The 11,903-nt window shown below is 43.9% G+C and overlaps 1 long non-coding RNA gene across 1 annotated transcript in view; it reads left to right on the forward strand.

The window, feature by feature from the left end:
- LOC142574101 (uncharacterized) overlaps positions 1–8,783 on the forward strand; it is a 29,847-nt gene extending 21,064 nt beyond the window's left edge. The window contains exons 2-3 of the long non-coding RNA XR_012826417.1: positions 5,829–5,901; positions 8,474–8,783. This is a non-coding gene — a long non-coding RNA (uncharacterized LOC142574101). The remainder of the gene's footprint in view (positions 1–5,828; positions 5,902–8,473) is intronic.
- Positions 8,784–11,903: the final 3,120 nt, after the last annotated feature.

Genomic DNA, 11,903 nt, shown 5'->3' on the forward strand with positions numbered 1-11,903 from the left:
GACTAGTTTTGAAGTGAGGGAAGCTCACAGTAAAATCGATTATGAAGAACGACTGAGGAATATCATCATCGTCATCATCAACAGCAGCAGCAGCAGCCTGGTTACGCCCACTGCAGGGCAAAGGCCTCTCCCATACTTCTCCAACTAGCCCGGACATGTACTAATTGTGGCCATGTTGTCCCTGCAAACTTCTTAATCTCATCCGCCCACATAACTTTCGGCCACCCCTGCTACGCTTCCCTTCCCTTGGAATCCAGTTTGTAACCCTTAATGACCATCAGTTATCTTCCCTCCTCATTTCATGTCCGGTCCATGCCAACTTTCTTTTTTGATTTCAACTAAGACGTCATTAACTCGCGTTTGTTCCCTCACCCAATCTGCTCTTTTCTTATCCCTTAACGTTACACCCATCATTATTCTTTCCATAGCTCGTTGCGTCGTCCTCAATTTAAGTAGAACCGTTTTCGTAAGCCTCCAGGTTTCTGCCCCGCACGTGAGTACTGGTAAGACACAGCTGTTATACACTTTTCTCTTGAAGGATAATGCCAAGCTGCTGTTCATGATCTCAGAATGCCTGCGAAGCGCACTCCAGCACATTCTTCTGATTATTTCAGTCTCATGATCCGGATCCGCGGTCACTACCTGTCCTAAGTAGATGTATTCCCTTACCACTTCCAGTGCATCGCTACCTATCGTAAACTACTGTTCTCTTCAGAGACTATTAAACATTACTTTAATTTTCTGCAGATACATTTTTTAGACCCACCATTCTCCTTTGCCTCTCCAGGTCTGTGAGCATGCATTGCAATTGGTCCCCTGAGTAACTAAGCAAGGCAATATCATCAGCGAATCGCAAGTTACTAAGTTATTGTCCATTAACTCTTATCCCCAATTCTTCGCAATCCAGGTCTCTGAATACCCCCTGTAATCACGCTGTGAATAGCATTGAAGAGATCGTATCTCCCGGTCTGACGCCTTTCTTTATTGATAGTTTGTTGCTTTCTTTACGGAGGACTACGGTGGCTGTGGAGCGGCTATAGATATCTTTCGGTATATTTACATACGGCTCGTCTACACCCTGATTCCGTAATGCCTCCATGATTGCTGAGGTTTCGACAGAATCAAACGCTTTGTCGTAATCAATGAACGCTATATATGAGGGTTGGTTATATTCCGTACATTTCTCTATCACCTGATTGATAGTGTGAATACGGTCTATTGTTGAGTAGCCTTTACGGAATCCTGCCTGGTCCTTTGGTTGACACAAGTGTAAGGTGTTCCTGATTCTATTTGCGATTACCTTCGTAAATATTTTGTAGGCACGGACAGTAAGATGATCGGTCTATATTTTTGAATTCTTTGGCGTTTCATTTCTTATGGATTAGGATTATGTTGGCGTCCTTCCAATATTCCGGTACGCTCGAGGTCATGAGGCATTGCGTATACAGGGTGGCCAGTTTTTCTAGAACAACCTGCCCAACATCTTACAACAAATCTGCTGTTACCTAATCCTCCCCAGCTGCCTTCATACTTTGCGTAGCTCCCAAGGCTTTCTTTACTTCTTCCAGCGTTACTTGTGGGCTTTCAAATTCCTCTAGGCTATTCTCTCTTTCATTATCGTCGAGGGTGCCACTATAGAAGTCTTCAGCCACTTGAACTATCTCATCCATATTAGTAATGATATTGCCGGCTTTGTCTCTTAACGCATACATGGACTTCTTTCCTATTCCCAGTTGCTTCTTGACTGCTTTTAGGCTTCGTCCGTTTCTGAGAGCAAGTTCAATTCTATCCATATTATACTTGCTTATGTAAGCTGTCTTACGCTTTTTGATTAACTTTTAAAGTTGTGCCAGTTATATTCTAGCTGTAGGGTTAGAGGCTTTCATACATTGGTGTTTCTTGATCAGATATTTTGTCTGCTTCGATAGCTTACTGGCATCCTGTCTAATGGAGTTACCCCCGACTTCTATCGCACAATCCTTAATGATGCCCATAAGATTGTCCTTTATATCTTCAGCACTAAGGTCCTCTTCCTGAGTTAAAGCCGAATACCTGTTCTGTAGCTTGATCCCGAATTCCTCTATTTTCCATCTTACCGCTAACTCATGGATCGGCTTCTTATGTACCAGTTTCTCCCGTTCCTTCCTGAGGTCTAGGCTAATTCTAGTTCTTACCATCCTATGGTCACTGCAGCGCACGTTGCCGAGCACGTCCACATCATGTATGATGCAGGGTTAGCGCAGAGTATAAAGTCTATTTCATTTCTAGTCTCGCTATTCGGGCTCCTCCACGTCCAGTTTGGAATATGGAACAAAGTAAATGGGCTGGGAGAGTGTTGAGGTATCTGTACAGGAAAAAACTTTATTCACAGTGGAGGAAAAGAACTACCAAGCTTACCAGCATGTATGCGGCCTGTAAGGTGGGCGACACAGCAAAACGATCCTCAAGCAGAAGCTCAGAGAGGCTGAAATAAACTCATGGGCGGCGACAATGGAAATGAAACCTGCCATGAATAACTGCTTAGGATGAAAAGCGAAATCAGAAAAGAAACAACTCATGCTAACTCTAAAGGAAGCTCATTACTTTTCAAAATGAGATCGCGATGCCTTAGAACACGCACCTATAAAGCGAGATATAAGAAGGAAGAAGCATGTGCTTGCTGCGGTAAAGCTACGGAAACTATGGAGCATGTTTTATTGGAATGTGAAGACGTCTGCCTAGCGGTCTATTTAGCCGCCACTGGACTCCTTGAAGCGCTTGGGTTCAGCGAAAGTAGGGAGAACGTAAACATATCCGCAATAGAGATTAGTAAGAGACGATTGGAAGAATGGTGGATGAACAGTAGGGAAACCACAAAAAAGGGAGACGTACAAAAGCAATGATCGCCATAGGGGGTCAAAAAATTTGGTTGTGAGAGTTCATAGTGTTTTTTTTTTCTTTTGAGCCTAGGTAGAACATTAGGCAGCACAATAGCAAGAGCTTGGTGGCGCAACCCACTCCGCTTTTCCGAAGAGGGCGCTCATATCATCCATCCATCCATACATCCATCCATCCATCTTCTCTTGCTAGGCTTTTACGCCATGGAAACGTGGCGCGATCACGAATGCTCCACAAGGTTATCCGGAATACTCTGTCGTCAAAGCTGTCTGAGACGAACCGAAAGCCATATTGCGTAATTATTTTCGACGAACAATGTGAATTGCATAAAATCAGTGCCAAGTTTTGGTTGAAGCGAGCGTCGGGAACCGCTAACATGTTTTACGTAAACTACGTAAACCACACGAAGATCGTACCCTTAAAGGTGAGAAATGGCGTGCGCACGCTAAACATTACGGGTCATTCAGCGTGCTCCGCATGCGCATTTCGATCCCGGTATTCGGCTAAGCCCGCTATTACACCAAACACGCTAAACTAAAACTGTTTAGTGCCGTCTTAAGAAGCTCAGGGGGATGACAGCAGGTGCTTGCGCAATTGATATACCAGTGGCGCATCCTCTCGTTTTCAGTCCTTTTTAGTAGCGTTCCGTTGTCAGTGATCGGGTGGATACGAGAGTGACCCATACTGCTTGCTATCCATCTTTTTGCATAGGTTTAGATAGCTCCGGCCTACATGTAATGCCCCCTTTCTAAGTATGGCGTATGGAGTACGGCAAACGTGGACAGGCTCACAGAATGTGTTGCGTCTGCGCACCTACTGTTATCGGGGACAATTGGTCGCAATGGTCACCGTACACCCGATGGCAGTGGTCAACCACTCGCGGAATGGACTTAAACTGGGCATTGTCGCCCTGTATTGGGAACGCGGTCTACCGGCTTCACATGGAATTTCTTGATCAACACTCATAGAATGCTGCGCATTAAAAATGGACATTACTGCCTGAACCACAGCAGGTGATCTTTGTCGCTTCACCTGATGTCATAATTTATGAGCAAGAAAAAAAGCGGCACTATTGGTCCATCTAAGCAAAGTGAGCGCAAATTCAACCACCGCAAGTGTGACGCTATGGTGCAGATTTCCAAGCTACCATCTCGCACACGCGATAGCGGGTGCATGAAATTGAGACTGAAGCGCAAATAAAGTTTGACCTGCCTCTCCAGGCGTTGTCTTATTTCATCAGCTAAAATCTGCATTTGCCATTTCTGTGTATGTATCTACTGATTCCATTACGGCAACGGAAGTCATAGATATCATGAAGTCATCATCAGGCAACTTTCCAAGCCTCTTCATCGCCGCAAGTCCTATCACAACCTGTGCTACCGCCACACGATGCAGTGCCAAAGGCATAAAGTGGGCTGCGCCGTTTCACTCGACAATAACCATCCAAGCGATACGTCGCCCTGCAGCGAATACTCGTGGGAGGCAACCTATCTATATAACACCCGTAATATAGTGCCTATAAGAGCACTCCTGCGCTGTGTAATCAATAAAAATTTACAATATGATACTTGCCTGATACATTTTCCCTATATGGAAATCTCAAAACAGAGACATGTTAATAGAAGAGCACCCGATTGTATTAATTTCACTACCTAGAGGCTATATTTAAAAGATACAAATGTTGGACACCCGCGCAGGCTAACGAAATAAGCACTTCCTTATTATTTTTCAATATTAATTGAAACATAATTATAATTACTTATTAATTTGGTATGCGCAATTGTTGTACATATTTTTTATTGTTATTAGTTAGACCGTAGTCTTTCCTTACAAAAAGTGTTGCATAATATAAGATACAAAAATCAAGTATGTTGACAACGCTATAACAAATCACAGAAAGATATCACCATTCAGTAAACGCCATCTGATAATGCATTTGAAGCGTACAAAATTGATTGTTTATGCACCACTCTGAAATCTATCGAATACGTGTGTATGACTCTGGCAAAACATTTGTAAACATTCTAACGAATTCGCGTAAGCCGTATATTCTTATAATAACTTTGTGCACTTTAAAGGTTCAACAGATGGAGTTTGCAGAACTGCCGCATCTTTATTTGTTGCTGACAGATGGATTTGTCAATTTCGTGCATAGAGTGCTTTTCTTCTTCTTCTTTCAATGTAATCAGAACGTTTCAAAAAATTGTCAGCTTTCAAGAACATTGCTCTTTTGTAAGCGTTCCTACAATTTAGCTTTCGCTCTCAAATGCAGGAAATGTCATTCAAATGCGTTCAGGGGTTGCTTCATCAATCAAATCTGTTATTAGACATATTTTATTATGCATATGGGAGTTCTCGCCGAGCTACAGCTTTCTCTCCAATGAAAAGTATGGCACTGACGCAACTGTGATTCGAGCATACTTTGGTGGGGCAGAATGTGTACTACGCAGTGAGACGCAATAAGCACTGCCCCTTCGCGCACCCTTCGCGCTTCGCAATTTCGGGAAAGCATTCTTGCCAGCACAGACTGTGATAGTTGTGCCGTCTGCGCACATATTTCGGAAGTCGCAAGCAACGCAGCGGAAGTGAACAATGATGACATTAACTGCATTGAAAAAGGCGCTATGTTCTTCTTGAGATGGTTGTGATTTTCGAGGCTAGAACAAAAAACGGTATGCGTGCTTTTGTCTAGATATTGCAGCTGTCGCAACGTGTGAGTTGAGCGGTTACAAACTTAATAAAACCAGCAGATAACTTTTGTTAGGAGTTTTATTTTTTTGTAGTGGAGGATATTCACTGTTTGGAAGAACTCGAAGGAACTAGAAGAACTGTCGTTGACTTTTGAGTGTGTGACGTATCCGCTAGTTGTAAATGCACTGAATATTTTATTCATTCTTTCTTCTCTTAACTTTCAAACAAAAATTATATGAATTTTTGTCCTTTCATTCCAGGGCACTCCCACAGAGAATTGTCAATATCTCAGCGAGATTCCATGATGATAGTAACTGGTGTCGAAGAGGAACAGTCAGTGTTTTTTTTCACATGCTGTCCAGCACGGCGCTTGCTCTTATCCTACAGCATTTTTCCCGTCTCTCACAGCTTGTTTTTACTCGCAAGGACACGCTATAAAACCACGCTGACGCAGTAGTAGAGGACGGTGTAATAACTTTGAGGACATGGTGCACTGGTGGCAATTTCTATTAACACATGACAAACAGAAAAGTGATAGCACTGTGACAGCAAGCGTACAGGTTGCAAATGCTTTATTTTCAGCGTTCATCGTTTCTTTCATTTCATATATTTTATGTATTATGTCATGCAAACTGGCACTGACGATTATTCTTAACACGAACATGGGTCCACTATTATTTATTAATTTTGCCTGCGTCCATACCACACATATTCCAAACCAAATATCGTGTTTTCGCGATCGTTATATTATGTGGTTCATCATGCGCCACCACATGATGCGCACCTGTATGAAAATATTTCCTACAGAAGCGTTTCTCCTCGAAAGAACTGTCACTTTGCTACGCAGTTTAATTGTCAAAGTATTAATTTTCTATATGTGACACTTCGACCTAATATTCATAAAGCTGCGGTAAATTTTGCGCAAGAAATATGCACCGCGACTCAGTTACCACTACAATTTTAGCAGGCGCTTCGGAGGCGCGTAAAATAATTAGAAAAGTACGCGTACCAAGTTACTACAGTATAAGATTATGAGCTACCGTTGCGCTTTCAAACTAGCAACTGCTAATCCAACATTTCTTTTTAAATGTATAAAACACCCCATTTTCTTTAGGTGTGTTTATCGCTTTGTTTATGCAATAAATCTTACACGTGATACAAGCATCCTCGAACCAGGATCAATTAATTCTGAAATGAAGCAATAAACATCAAGAAAATAACAAAGCGGTATGAATCAAAGACCGTATAAATATTCCGCAAATAGGTTGCGGAAAGAACGCACAGAGGCGGATTTGAATACAGGAAGTTCACGTGGAAGCAAGAAACTCTGCGCACTGGGCCACGTATAGGAGACATGTTGGAGTTCCGCAAACTATTTATATTCACACGTATAATTTCTCGAGAAACGTTCGTGATGTTCTATTGCAACGTCTACACTGTTCAAACCGAGCAAATATTTTGCTTATACTCAAGTTGCTCATAAATGGTCAGAAAGGAAACGTAAATTTGCTTTGAGTGACGGCAGCGGAACCTGAAACGTATCATTGCCATTTTTGATTTAATACTCCATTTGTATGCTATATCACAGTGTGAACGTTAATGTCGATGTCAGAAATATATATATATATATATATATATATATATATATATATATATATATATATATATATATATATATATATATATATATATATATATATATATATATATACCCCTTGAAAAAAGAATATATGCTGAGACGCAAAATAATTTACAGATAGAATTGCTATTCATTGTAATTTTTACGTTACCTTCATATTGATAAACCGTTCAATCAACCTGCTCTTGTTCATTAGAAACATACACCTCGCATAACAGAGAAAATTTTTATTTCGCCCGGAACTCTCTTTGACAAGCAATATATCGTTGACGGTATAGGAAGATCCTTGTTATAGGGTACTCAAGGGGCGCTGAACACCCGCTCACGACCATTACGAGTGGTAATCTTTCTTTACATTTTTTTGATGGTCTCACCCGTACCCCTAATAGTGGACAGTATCAGCTCAATGGTGGCTAAACAAGTTTGAAGGAAGGTGTAATGGCAGAGGAAGCGCTTTTAAAATCCGTTGAGGGTAATTTTGCTAGCATCTAGAAAAAGTCTTGACCCCTTCGAAGTGCACACTGTCCCCAAACAATAACATCCATCTGTCTAGTCTGCGTTTTCTTTTTTGAAAACTCTCGGATTGCTTTGTGTCTGTCAAAAGCGATATGTCATGCTAATGCTTATGATGCCGTTCCTCACCTGAAAGTACCGGGCGGGCAGCGTTAAAGAGAGGCGGGCAAAATGAATGACTATAATTGTTTGGAGACAAGATGAGCTTCAAAAGTTGCAAATTCTTCATACAACGCTTGCATAACAGCATGTCCATGTCACTACGGTCGTGTTTTGCTCTTGGTAAGAATACTTTTCGTGCGGCAGCCGTTGGAACACCACTAGTTGCGGCTGTCCCTGACAGATTGTGCCGGGCAGTCAGTCACTTGCCACATTCGGGACACGAACGCAGCGCGCAAAGGACGCGCTTCATACGTTACACGCTTAACGCGGCCTTATGCAACTCAAATTAGTTTTATCGACGAACAACTGAGAGCTTATGCAGTTTAAAAAATGATTTCAGTGGCAGGTATAGCAAGAGCCACAAATTGCGCTCTGTTCCGAGATGCCTATTTCGGCAACTGCCGGTGCTACGATCTTCCGTTTTTCAATTTTACATGTCGAGTCGCGGTGGCTGCAGCCGCTGGCGGAAATAAATAGTCATGATTTCGTAAAACGCAATCATAGATATAAAATAATTAGAAGATGTATCTAAGCAATAACTTAACATTCCTTTTTTACCTTTGGCCTACAACTCGCATTTGTCTCTTACAGTGCCGGAATGACAGAGACTGCGGCCTCATATGTGTGTGTGTTACGGAGACCAACAATGGCAGAAGATTCTGCGTATATCCTCCCAGCGGAAAATAATGTATTACAACAAAACAAGCCTGCCACATTTGCGAAGCCGATCCTATCGAATGCTGAAATTACGCATGCTCCTATAACACACCGTTATTGCAAAGACTCGACACGACCAGTTTTGTGCCGTGAAACGGTCAAGAAAGTTTTAAAGAAAATTCTGGCTTTTCATGCAAATAGCTCCTACGTTCGACCTAAATAAAATGTGTGCACATTCCGGGTACTTGCTCTTATATAGTGAGATTCTGCGTATTGACCACACCACCTTTGTTGTGAAATCGTTTCTACAAATATAACGGCGTGTTTTTCCGAAGGCTTTAAGTAATATATAAAAATCACGCGTGGCAGGAAGCACAATTCCAATGCTTCAATTGTATTAGTCAAAGAGGCAGATATTATTTAAACGGCAAATCGAAATGAATAATGTAACAATGAACAATCATCTGCTAATTAAATTACGAACTAGTTACCTTACTGCGCACACTGCAATTTACAAATTGTAGCCAGGGAGAAAGCAAGGCGGATTCAGTTGTAACCTGTTCTAAGATATCAATTCCAGATGCTAATGCCTTAACGCTGCGACGAAATTCATTGTTTGTACAGTTCCTATCGCGCTAAAATGTGTAAAACCCTGTTGTCGTTTCATTTAGGACGAAAGTGTTTTATGCCGATGTCAAACATCAACTTCCTGTAACAGATGTGACGTCGGCGCGAACACGTGAAATAGGCATGCTCACAGGCATGGTGCCTCCATCTAGTAGCGGTGAAGCGAAGTACTGCGTCATGGCACTAACGAGCGCCGATGGTGAGGGCTTCGCAGCGCAGGCTCCAATGTGATGCAACCTAGTGCAGGCAGTGCAGGCCTTCTGCTGAGGTTGCCACGTTGTTTCCGCATATGCTTTGTCTTTCGCGTTCGCTTAGCCTGCGACGCCTCGTCGCCTACGAAGTGGAGCTTCAACATGCACCAGCAGTGCAGCTCCAACATGCATCAACAGTGCAGTTTCAACAAGCATCAACAGTGCTTATACGCTGCCCACTTCTTCACGTGAGATGCAACGAACACTGAAAATTGCAGCTCTAAGCTGCGCAGAAAGCAATGACGTGAACGGGCGAATCTCTCTTTGGTATGGCGAGAGACAACCCAGCTTGAAACAGAACCCTAGCGTGAAGCAGAACGCCTTCGCGCGTTCCCGGTGCATGCTGCGAATTGAGCCACTCGCATTCCTGAAGCCCTGCGCGTCGCAACTAAACTGGCTGTCCTACACACTACGGAGCCGCACCAAAATCTTTGTACATTCGCCGAAGTGACTCGTTAGCAGAACGCCGCTCGCCAACAGGAAGTCGCGCGCCAAGCAAAGCTGCAGCGCTGTCGCCGACACGCAAATCGTTCGCCTTTCGTTGCAGCGGATCGTGGTTTCACGAAGCAAACATGCAACAGCTTCTGTGAAGACACGTTTCACTTCCGTATTCTACCGATTCCTATGAAAGAGGGATGAACCACTTTTTTTAAGTACATGGAACAGCATTGCATTTTATGGCAAACTTGAAGGCAGGCACATTTTGAAAACGATGTCATCCATAAAATCATGTCACGGGAATATTCTATCCCGGTTCACCGGTTACAGTTACCTAATTCTAATATGTTCCTGAAAGTAATGATAAACCTAATTAGTGAATATTTGTTAATATGCCGATTAGGTATTTCGATTCCTCATCCACGTAGTGCCCAGCTCAAGGACGAGAATTGCACGATATCTGCTGCAGATGTATAAATTCTGACACACGATCTTCGTCATAAGCTTACCCGACTCACCCCCACAGAACCACTGCTTATTCGGCATGATACGACGACCCATTTGATACAGTTTATGAAGCGTTCTCCCATTTCTCACATTTGTTGCAGGCAAAAAAGCTAGCGAAGCGGCGGCTCCGACTTCGAGCTCAGCCGAGGACGAGAGCGCGTCCTAATGCTCGTGGTTCGCAATAAGAGGTACCCAGGATTGTGATGCATATTAATAACCTATGCTCATGTCGGAGCTACAGAGTGCTTTGCTAATAAAAGAGGGTGTCCTTCTCGCTGTCATATTGTGGAGCGGCAAGAAGTAGTGATGTGAACCGCATGCCCCTTTGCAAATCTTGCACTCATTGAGGGCGCTCCGCGCAGTAGAGAGCGGTGATCCTGGGGATGTCGCGCTTCGCGAGGATGGTTTTCTCGGTGTCTCCCTGCTCCCGACTGAGCGCCCCAGAACTTTTTCACGCCAGTTGGGTCGCCTCGCCGAGCCCACGTCCTAGGTTTGGCTTTAATACATAACATGTTTTTAGCTCGAAAAATCGGAGAGCTACTTCCAAACATGCTGCGATATTGACATCACAATCTCTGGTCTGTCGTTGGGGAAACGTTCAGGGACCGATGTGTGGGCGGCCAGGGATTTGAATCATGCCGTAGTGGAGGGCTACGGATTCAAATGTCCGACGATCCCGAGGATCTCTGACGCGCGCGTAAATCTCGACACGCGGGCGTTTTCGTTTTTCGTCTCCATCAGAAAAACAGCCGCCGCAACAGGCATTGAACTCACGTCCTTAGGCTTAGCATGACAGCGTCTTATCCAATGAGTCACCACGGCGGGTGATTCGGTAAACACATCCACGCGCGTTGAGTTCCCATTACAATTGCTATCGTCTTTTAAAACCGATACATTAACCAGCGAGAACACCTCGGGGGTGCACTTAAGCTGCCCGGTACCAAGCAGCACGCTAAGGACCAGCCCGGCGTTAGTATATCGGCAGTCATTTCTTGTCCGCAGCGCACTCGCGCGGCGGGAGCACGAAAGGCACAATTGCAGCTGAATATAACACTAGCTGAACTGCCACTTTATGATCACTGAGTGTACGACAGCGATAAAGCCAAAGGGATGTTCCTTCTCGCTCTCTTTTATTCCCGCAAGCAATGAGTGTGTGCCACCGCCATTGATGGCAACCCGCGATAGCGGAACGCAGCTGCTTCGGGCACTGTCGCTGCGGCCTGGGAACTCTTGGCCAATACTGTACATAACTTCCTTGTGTGGGTATGGATACGGCCAGTAAACCCAATTGAGTGAAGTGATGCGTCGTTCCCGACGACAAAACGTGCGAAAATGACAGCACATGCAAGCTGTTGGCACCGAGGAAATGCAAACAGCGGGGTAACTGGAAATGACAGGGCTTTTAATGCACCGGGCGGGAAGCAGGGACTGGACGTGGCACTCTTGTGCAGTCAGGCGTGGAACAGGTGGAAATATTCGAGATTACGATACCGCACTGCCAAAACAATACCGGTAGGCGGACGGCACCTGCCCTCAGCGAA

This window comes from Dermacentor variabilis, chromosome 3, assembly GCF_050947875.1.
Source record: "Dermacentor variabilis isolate Ectoservices chromosome 3, ASM5094787v1, whole genome shotgun sequence".
In the NCBI taxonomy this organism is placed as follows: Eukaryota; Metazoa; Arthropoda; class Arachnida; order Ixodida; family Ixodidae; genus Dermacentor; species Dermacentor variabilis.